Below are 7,230 nucleotides of genomic sequence, written 5' to 3'. Positions count from 1 at the left end.
ATGCCAGTAAGCTATCCTAGGAGACGAAAGATCTGATCAAGAAACGCCAATGTATGAAAGCCTCTAACCCTACAGCTAGAATAGAACTGGCAGAACTTTCGAAGTTAATCAACAAGCGTAAGACAGCTGACATAAGAAAGTATTATGTGGATAGAATTGAACATGCTCTGAGGAACGGAGGAAGCCTAAAAGCACTGAAGAAGAAACTAGGAATTAGCAAGAATCAGATGTATGCGTTAAGAGACAAAGCCGGCAATATCATTACTAATATGGATGAGAAGTTCAAGGGGCTGATGAGTTCTATAGAGATTTGTACAGTACCAGTGTCACCCACGAGGATAATGGAAGAGAGAATAGTCTAGAGTAATTTGAAATCCCACAAGTAACGCCGGAAGAAGTAAAGAAAGCCTTGGGAGCTATGCAAAGGGGGAAGGCAGCTGGGGAAGATCAGGTAACAGCAGATTTGTTGAAGGATGGTGGGCAGATTGTTCTAGAAAAACTGGCCACCCTCTGTACGCAATGCCTCATGACTTCGAACGTACCGGAATCTTGCAAGAACGCTAACATAATCCTAATCCATAAGAAAGGGGACGCCAAAGATTTGAAAAATTATAGACCGATCAGCTTACTGTCCATTGCCTACAAAGTATTTACTAAGTTAATTCCAAATAGAATCAGGAACACCTTAGACTTCTGTCAACCAAAGGACCAGGCAGGATTGCGTAAAGGCTACTCAACAACAGACCATATTCACACTATCAATCAGATGATAGAGAAATGTGCGGAATATAGCCAACCCTTATATATAGCATTCATTGATTACGAGAAAGCGTTTGATTCTGTCCAAACCTCAGCAGTCATGGGGGCATTACGGAATCAAGGTGTAGACGAGCCGTATGTAAAAATACTGAAAGATATCTATAGCGGCTCCACAGCCACCGTAGTCCTCCATAAAGAAAGGCGTCAGGCAGGGAGATACGATCTCTCCAATGCTATTCACAGCGTGTTTACAGGAGGTATTCAGAGACCTGGGTTGGGAAGAATTGGGGATAAAAGTTAATGTAGAATACCTTAGTAACTTGCGATTCGCTGATGATATTGCCTTGCTTAGTAACTCAGGGGACCAATTGCAATGCATGCTCACTGACCTGGAGATGCAAAGCAGAAGGGTGGGTCTAAATATTAATCTGCAGAAAACTAAAGTAATGTTTAACAGTCTCGGAAGAGAACAGCAGTTTACGATAGGTAGCGAGGCACTGGAAGTGGTAGGGAATACATCTACTTAGGGCAGGTAGTGACCACGGATCCGGATCATGAGACTGAAATAATCAGAAGAATAAGAATGGGCTGGGGTGCATTTGGTTGACATTCTCAGATCATGAACAGCAGGTTGCCATTATCCATCAAGAGAAAAGTGTATAACAGCTGTGTCTTACCAATACTCACGTACGAGGCAGAAACCTGGAGGCTTACGAAAAGGGTCCTACTTAAATTGAGAACGACGCAACGAGCTATGGAAAGAAGAATGATAGGTGTAACGTTAAGGGATAAGAAAAGAGCAGATTGGGTGAGGGAACAAACGCGAGTTAATGAAATCTTAGTTGAAATCAAGAAGAAATGGGCATGGGCAGGACATGTAATGAGGAGGGAAGATAACCGATAGTCATTAAGGGTTACGGATTGTATTCCAAGGGAAGGGAAGTGTAGCAGGGGACGGCAAAAAGTTAGGTGGGCGGATGAGATTAAGAAGTTCGCAGGGACAACATGGCCACAATTAGTACATGATCGGGGTAGTTGGAGAAGTCTGGGAGAGGCCTTTGCCCTGCAGTGGGCGTAACCAGGCTGATGATGATGATGATGATACAACATCGTTAAGCCAGGTATGACGGCTGTGCCTAGGTCGGTGGCTAGACATGACTGTGATTAGTCTTGGGGAGACACGCATCGTTCGACGGTGTGACACCTGTTGTACCACAGGGAAAGTGCAAGTGCTAGACATGCAAAGAGACGCCGAGCATGCGCAGCGTCGAAGCACAAAAGGACAGGGCGTGAACGCGGTCACTACATTGATCTCGATGGTGCGACGCCTGTTGCATAACGGACCTTCTCCAATGATGCAGCTCGCCAGGCGGCGGCGATACCTCGGAGTGGTCAGATGCCGCTTGGCGACGACGGCCTGGCATCGCTCTCATCCATGGCCAAGCTCGCACTGACTAGGCGAGCGCAGCGCTCCTCCCAGGCACGTGGCGAGTCACGTGGTCAGGCGGCGACCCAGCTGCGGAGAGCGCATGCGCCAAGCCGGCGGCGGCGGCCAGCGCACGCGGCGGCACGGGAGCTCGGCGCGGCGTGTCACATGGTGCGTTGCCAAGGCTACGGCGCAGCTGCGGTCAAATGAAGGTCAAATTCGCGGCGAAGGCGAAACTCGGCTCGACGAGGTTAGTAAAGCTTTAGCTTTAAAAGATAGGAGAGGGCATTACGTCACGCAGCCAGCCTTGGCAAGCGAACGATCCGTGACGCCAGTCCCTTTGCTTAGTGCATTGCTCAGTGTCGGCCCAACACGTGCCCCCTCGCATGTCAAGATCACGAAGCAAGAAGACGTTTGGTGCCCAATAGTTGGTTCTTTATTCTAAGTGTAGTTTTTAGTCGATACGCGCTCGGCCGGCAGCTCCTCGGCTGCTCTGCCTGTATATCTGGTCACGTGTTGAGACGACACTTTTATTTATTTATTTATTTATTTATTTTCGATACCCTCAATCGCCGAGGCATTGCCGAGGGGAGTGGGTGACAACATATAAACAAAGAAAACAACAGAATGAAACATGCAGCGTTATACAGTATTAGCGAGAAATTGTAAATGTGAAATAAAATATAACGGAAAGGTACTAAAATAAATACAACTGAACTGAACAGAAATAAACACAGCATGTTATACAATGCTAGTGGCAAATGTGAGTGTAAGAGAAATTTGGGAAAGGAAGAAAAAAAAAGCAGGAGAAAGAGAAGAAAGCGTGAAAAAGCAAAAGAAATTGCGGGCATGGTGACACATGTAAAAAGAAAAAGAAAGGAGTGGGGAGGAAAGATAACATGAGATGACTAAGCAGGGCTATCACAATGCAGGTGCGCAGATAAAGAATGGGAAAAAGAGAATGATCAGAAATGGAAACAATATCGTCAGGTAGGTGGTTCCAATCGTTTGATGTGTGCGTTATGAAGGAAAAATAGAATGTGTTTGTGTTACCAAAAATGCCTTTAACTTTGTGTTTATGGTCAATCCGTGATGAGCAATAAGTGGTCTAGACACGATAAGCTCGGTATGTAGTGATGAATGATGGAAGACCTTGTGAAAAAGGCAAAGGCGGAAATACTTACGACGCAGTGACAGAAATAGCAGTGATAGAGCTTGTTTCATTGCTGTTGCACTTGTTGTACGATGGTAATTAGAAAGAATGAAACGCGCGGCGCTATTCTGAATTATTTCTAGAGACCTAATTAAATTTGCGTGATGAGGGTTCCGGATTACAGTGGCGTATTCTAACTTCGAGCTCACAAGAGTTTTGTATAGAAGCATTTTGAGGGGAGGGGGGCTTTATTGAAGTTACGTCATAAGTATACTAATGTGTGGTTAGTACTGTTACTGATCATATTAATAGGAGTATTCCATGTTATATTGTAGGTAATAGTAACTCCTAAGTAGCGGTATGATGATACATGGTCGAGTTCGATGTCACCTAGTGTTACGTTTCGCCTACGACGCGCGGTATAGCCGGCGCGGATGCAACGGACGCCGGGGCTTCGTTCAAAGCGGCGGACATTTTGGCCCGTTCAGCGCTGCCGCAACGCCTCCCCGCCAAGCGCGTCCAGGCATGTTTCAATGCCACGTGTCTTCATGTGCGCGTGTGTGTGTGTGTGCATGTTGGTGCCCACGCTTGTCAAAGCGCGGCAGCCGGGGAGAGGAGCTCCCCCAACTGTGAAGCGAGGAGGTCTGACCGGCGCCGGCCCGGCGGATGCGTCACCTACTCGTCTCAACGTGTCTCTCAGCGTGTCCGTGCCCCGCATCACGTGCGCCTCTGACGAGGCGTTCCTTCTTGCCCTCGACTCCGAGAGTATAAAAGCAGCTGCCCCCGGACGCCAGGAGGGAGGCTCCGATTTCTTCCGTTGAGTAGCGTGCTCTCCCGTCTCTCCACTTCGGTCGACCTGACCGGCCGCTCTTTTGCGATGCTAGAATAAAGAAGTCGTTCTGTTAGCAGTCGACTCATGCTTTGCCAGGACCTTCGGATGCTTCCAATTGTGCCCCAGGCCGCCAGGCCAACGCTACCGGTGCCAGCGCTGGGATTGCAACACTAGTTTGTACGTTGAGGAGCTATCGTATTGCCGAGAAACAGTCATTAGTTTGCATTTGTTAGGATTTAAATTCATTAGCCAGTTATTGCACCAACTTGCAATGTTATTTAAATCTGTCTGCAGGATATATTTATCATCATCGTCGCGGATTTCCCTGTAAAGTACACAGTCGTCGGCATACAAATTCACAGAAGAAGAAATGCAGTTAGGCAAATCGGTAATATATATCAAAAACAAAAGTGGGCCTAAAACTGAACCCTGTGGTACTCCCGATGTTACATTTATTTCAGGTGAGTTATGACCACTAATTGTGACGTACTGCAGGTGGTTTGTTAGAAAGCATTCGAGCCAAGACAGTATGTTACAGTCGAGATTGAGCGAGGAGTATAAACATTAGCAAGGCGTGACTAACTTTTTCATAGGCCTTCGCAAAGTCCAAAAAATTCTGTCTGTGTCAAAAATTCTGTGTTTGTCAAGTATAGCATGCAGATGATGAGCGAACAGAAGTAGCTGGGTTTCACAGGAAAATGTACGCCTGAAACCATGTTGAGCCGATGCGAAGAATGAATTAGATTCTAAAAATTTAGCTATATGCTAGTACAATATATGTTCCATAAGTTTACACGAAATGCTTGTTAATAAAATGGGCTGGTAGTTGAGAGTGCAGTGTTTATTGTCAGACTTATGTATTGGAACCACCCTACCGATTTTCCAATCGAGCGGCAAGCTTCCTTGATCAAGAGACTGCTGAAAGATCTTGTGCAAAAAGAGAGAAGAATATGCGCATGCCTGTTTGAGAAACTTTGAGTTAATGTTGTCATTACCACATGATGAGGATGTTTTTAAGGAAGGAATTAAATTCTCAATTCCAGCAGATTAAAAAATAATAGGAAACATTGGGTAATATTCATGGCACACAACTGTGTCAACAGGCACGGCGGTGTTTCCCGAGAAATTGGCGGAAAAAATATTGCTAAATAAAAGTGCACATTCAGATGCTGGTAGCGGCTCACCAGACTCATTGTTGATTGAAAGTTCGGTGCTTTCGTTAGAATTGATTATGTTCCAAAATTGCTTTGGGTTCCTTGATAAAAGCTCAGGTAATGTATGGTTATCAAAATGATTCTTAGCAGTATATACAGCTTCCGTATACTCTGCTTCTGCATTGTGATACGCTTCCCAGAGGTCTGAAGTGTTTTGCAACTTGGCTATGCGGAAAACACATTTCTTTTTATTACACAAACGTTTCATATTCGTATTATACCATGGCGTTTTTCTTGTTGCTTCGTACACGCCGAAGGGGCACACGCTCTTTAGTGAGATCAGAGACTAGGTTTCTGAAGAAATCACAGCTTATAAAAATTGAAAAAAAAAGTATCTAAGTACTGAGACATTTCTTGGTTAATAGCGACAAAATGTGCCTTGCTATTGTCCCGGATATATTTGTCTTCCTTACTTCCATGCGAAAATGACATAGTAATATCGAAATGTAGCAACAAATGGTCACTCAGACCAGGAAGATATGTAATTGGCGATATGAGGTCAGGGTGGGTTGTCAAAACCAAGTCTAAGGTATTAGCTGATTCATCAGTTATTCTGGTAGGTTTAGCTACAACCTGCATGAAGTTAAAACAATCACACAAATCCAAGAAATGTTGAGATTGTGTTGAAAAGGGGTGGAGCAAAGGAACGCCAGTCTGAAAGCTAATTTTCGGAAAGTTCAGATTGCCAAAAAGGAAAATAGGTGACGAAGGGTACCGGGTTATAACAGAGCCGAGAAGGTCATGCGATTCATCGACGAATGACGACGCATAGTTTGGAGGGCGATAGCATACGCCTAGACTAATTTTTGTGTGTTTACTTGCTATTCTTACCCATACCGTTTCTAGACCGGACGCAACTATTACTTAGAAGGAAGGAATTGTTTGAGATACGGCTATCAACACGCCACCACCCTGATTACCTTCCCTATCACAGCGATACACGTCATAAGTGCTACCAGCCTGAAAAATTTCTGTACTTTTCACACTTGAGTTGAAAGAGGCTCTTCGTTTCAATCGCGTTGCGCGATGCTCCCTCCTATCTTTTTCCTTTCTCCATGGTGTTTTATGATATAACTATAGCTCGCGGTAATATAACCTCCTTGAGGGTGCCTCAATGTGTTCCCTCTCCTCCCGCTTGGGAGCAGCGCCACTGAGGCACCCTAACCTTCATTTCACTTTTTGCAATATTGCTTCGCTCCATTTTTCAACACCTAAACTTTTTCGCGATCGGAATTTCTTTTTCGTAAAACTTGACGCAACATTCGTAAACCTTACGAGAAAATTCAGGAAAGTTGGCGGGCATATGTACCAAGGATATATACGAGGTTCTACCCAAAAGTTCCGGGAATTCATTCGTAAAAAAAAAAAAAATGTGTTCGCCATAACACCTAATCAGCACTGTCTCCTTCAAAGCCGTCCCCTTGAGCATGTATACACCAAACCCAGGGTTTCTGCCACGATTCCATGCATTCGTGGAACTCTCCAGGCGACAGTGTGTTGAGTACCGCCTGCGATTCCGACTGGATCTCCCCAGCAGTGTGAAACCGACGTCCTTTCAGCCTCAACTTCAACTTTAGGTAAAAAAAAAAAAAAGGTCACAAGGGGCGAGGTCGGGTGAATAGGGTGGGTGCGGAAGTATGATTTGTTTGAAAGTCAGGAACTGTTGAACGAGTGATGTGTGAGCGGGCACGCTGTCGTGATGAAGCCAGTTGTTGTTCAACTTCCCTGGGCGTTTACGACGAATGCTCTCTTAAGTGCTTCAAAACGTCACAATAAAGCTTGCTATTCACGGTTTGTCCAGGAGGTACGAGTTCCTTGTGGACAATTCTACGTAGGTAAAAAACAA

The sequence above is a fragment of the Dermacentor andersoni genome, chromosome 1 (assembly GCF_023375885.2).
Source record: "Dermacentor andersoni chromosome 1, qqDerAnde1_hic_scaffold, whole genome shotgun sequence".
NCBI classification, from domain to species: Eukaryota; Metazoa; Arthropoda; class Arachnida; order Ixodida; family Ixodidae; genus Dermacentor; species Dermacentor andersoni.
Note: the sequence above shows the minus strand (reverse complement) of the source record.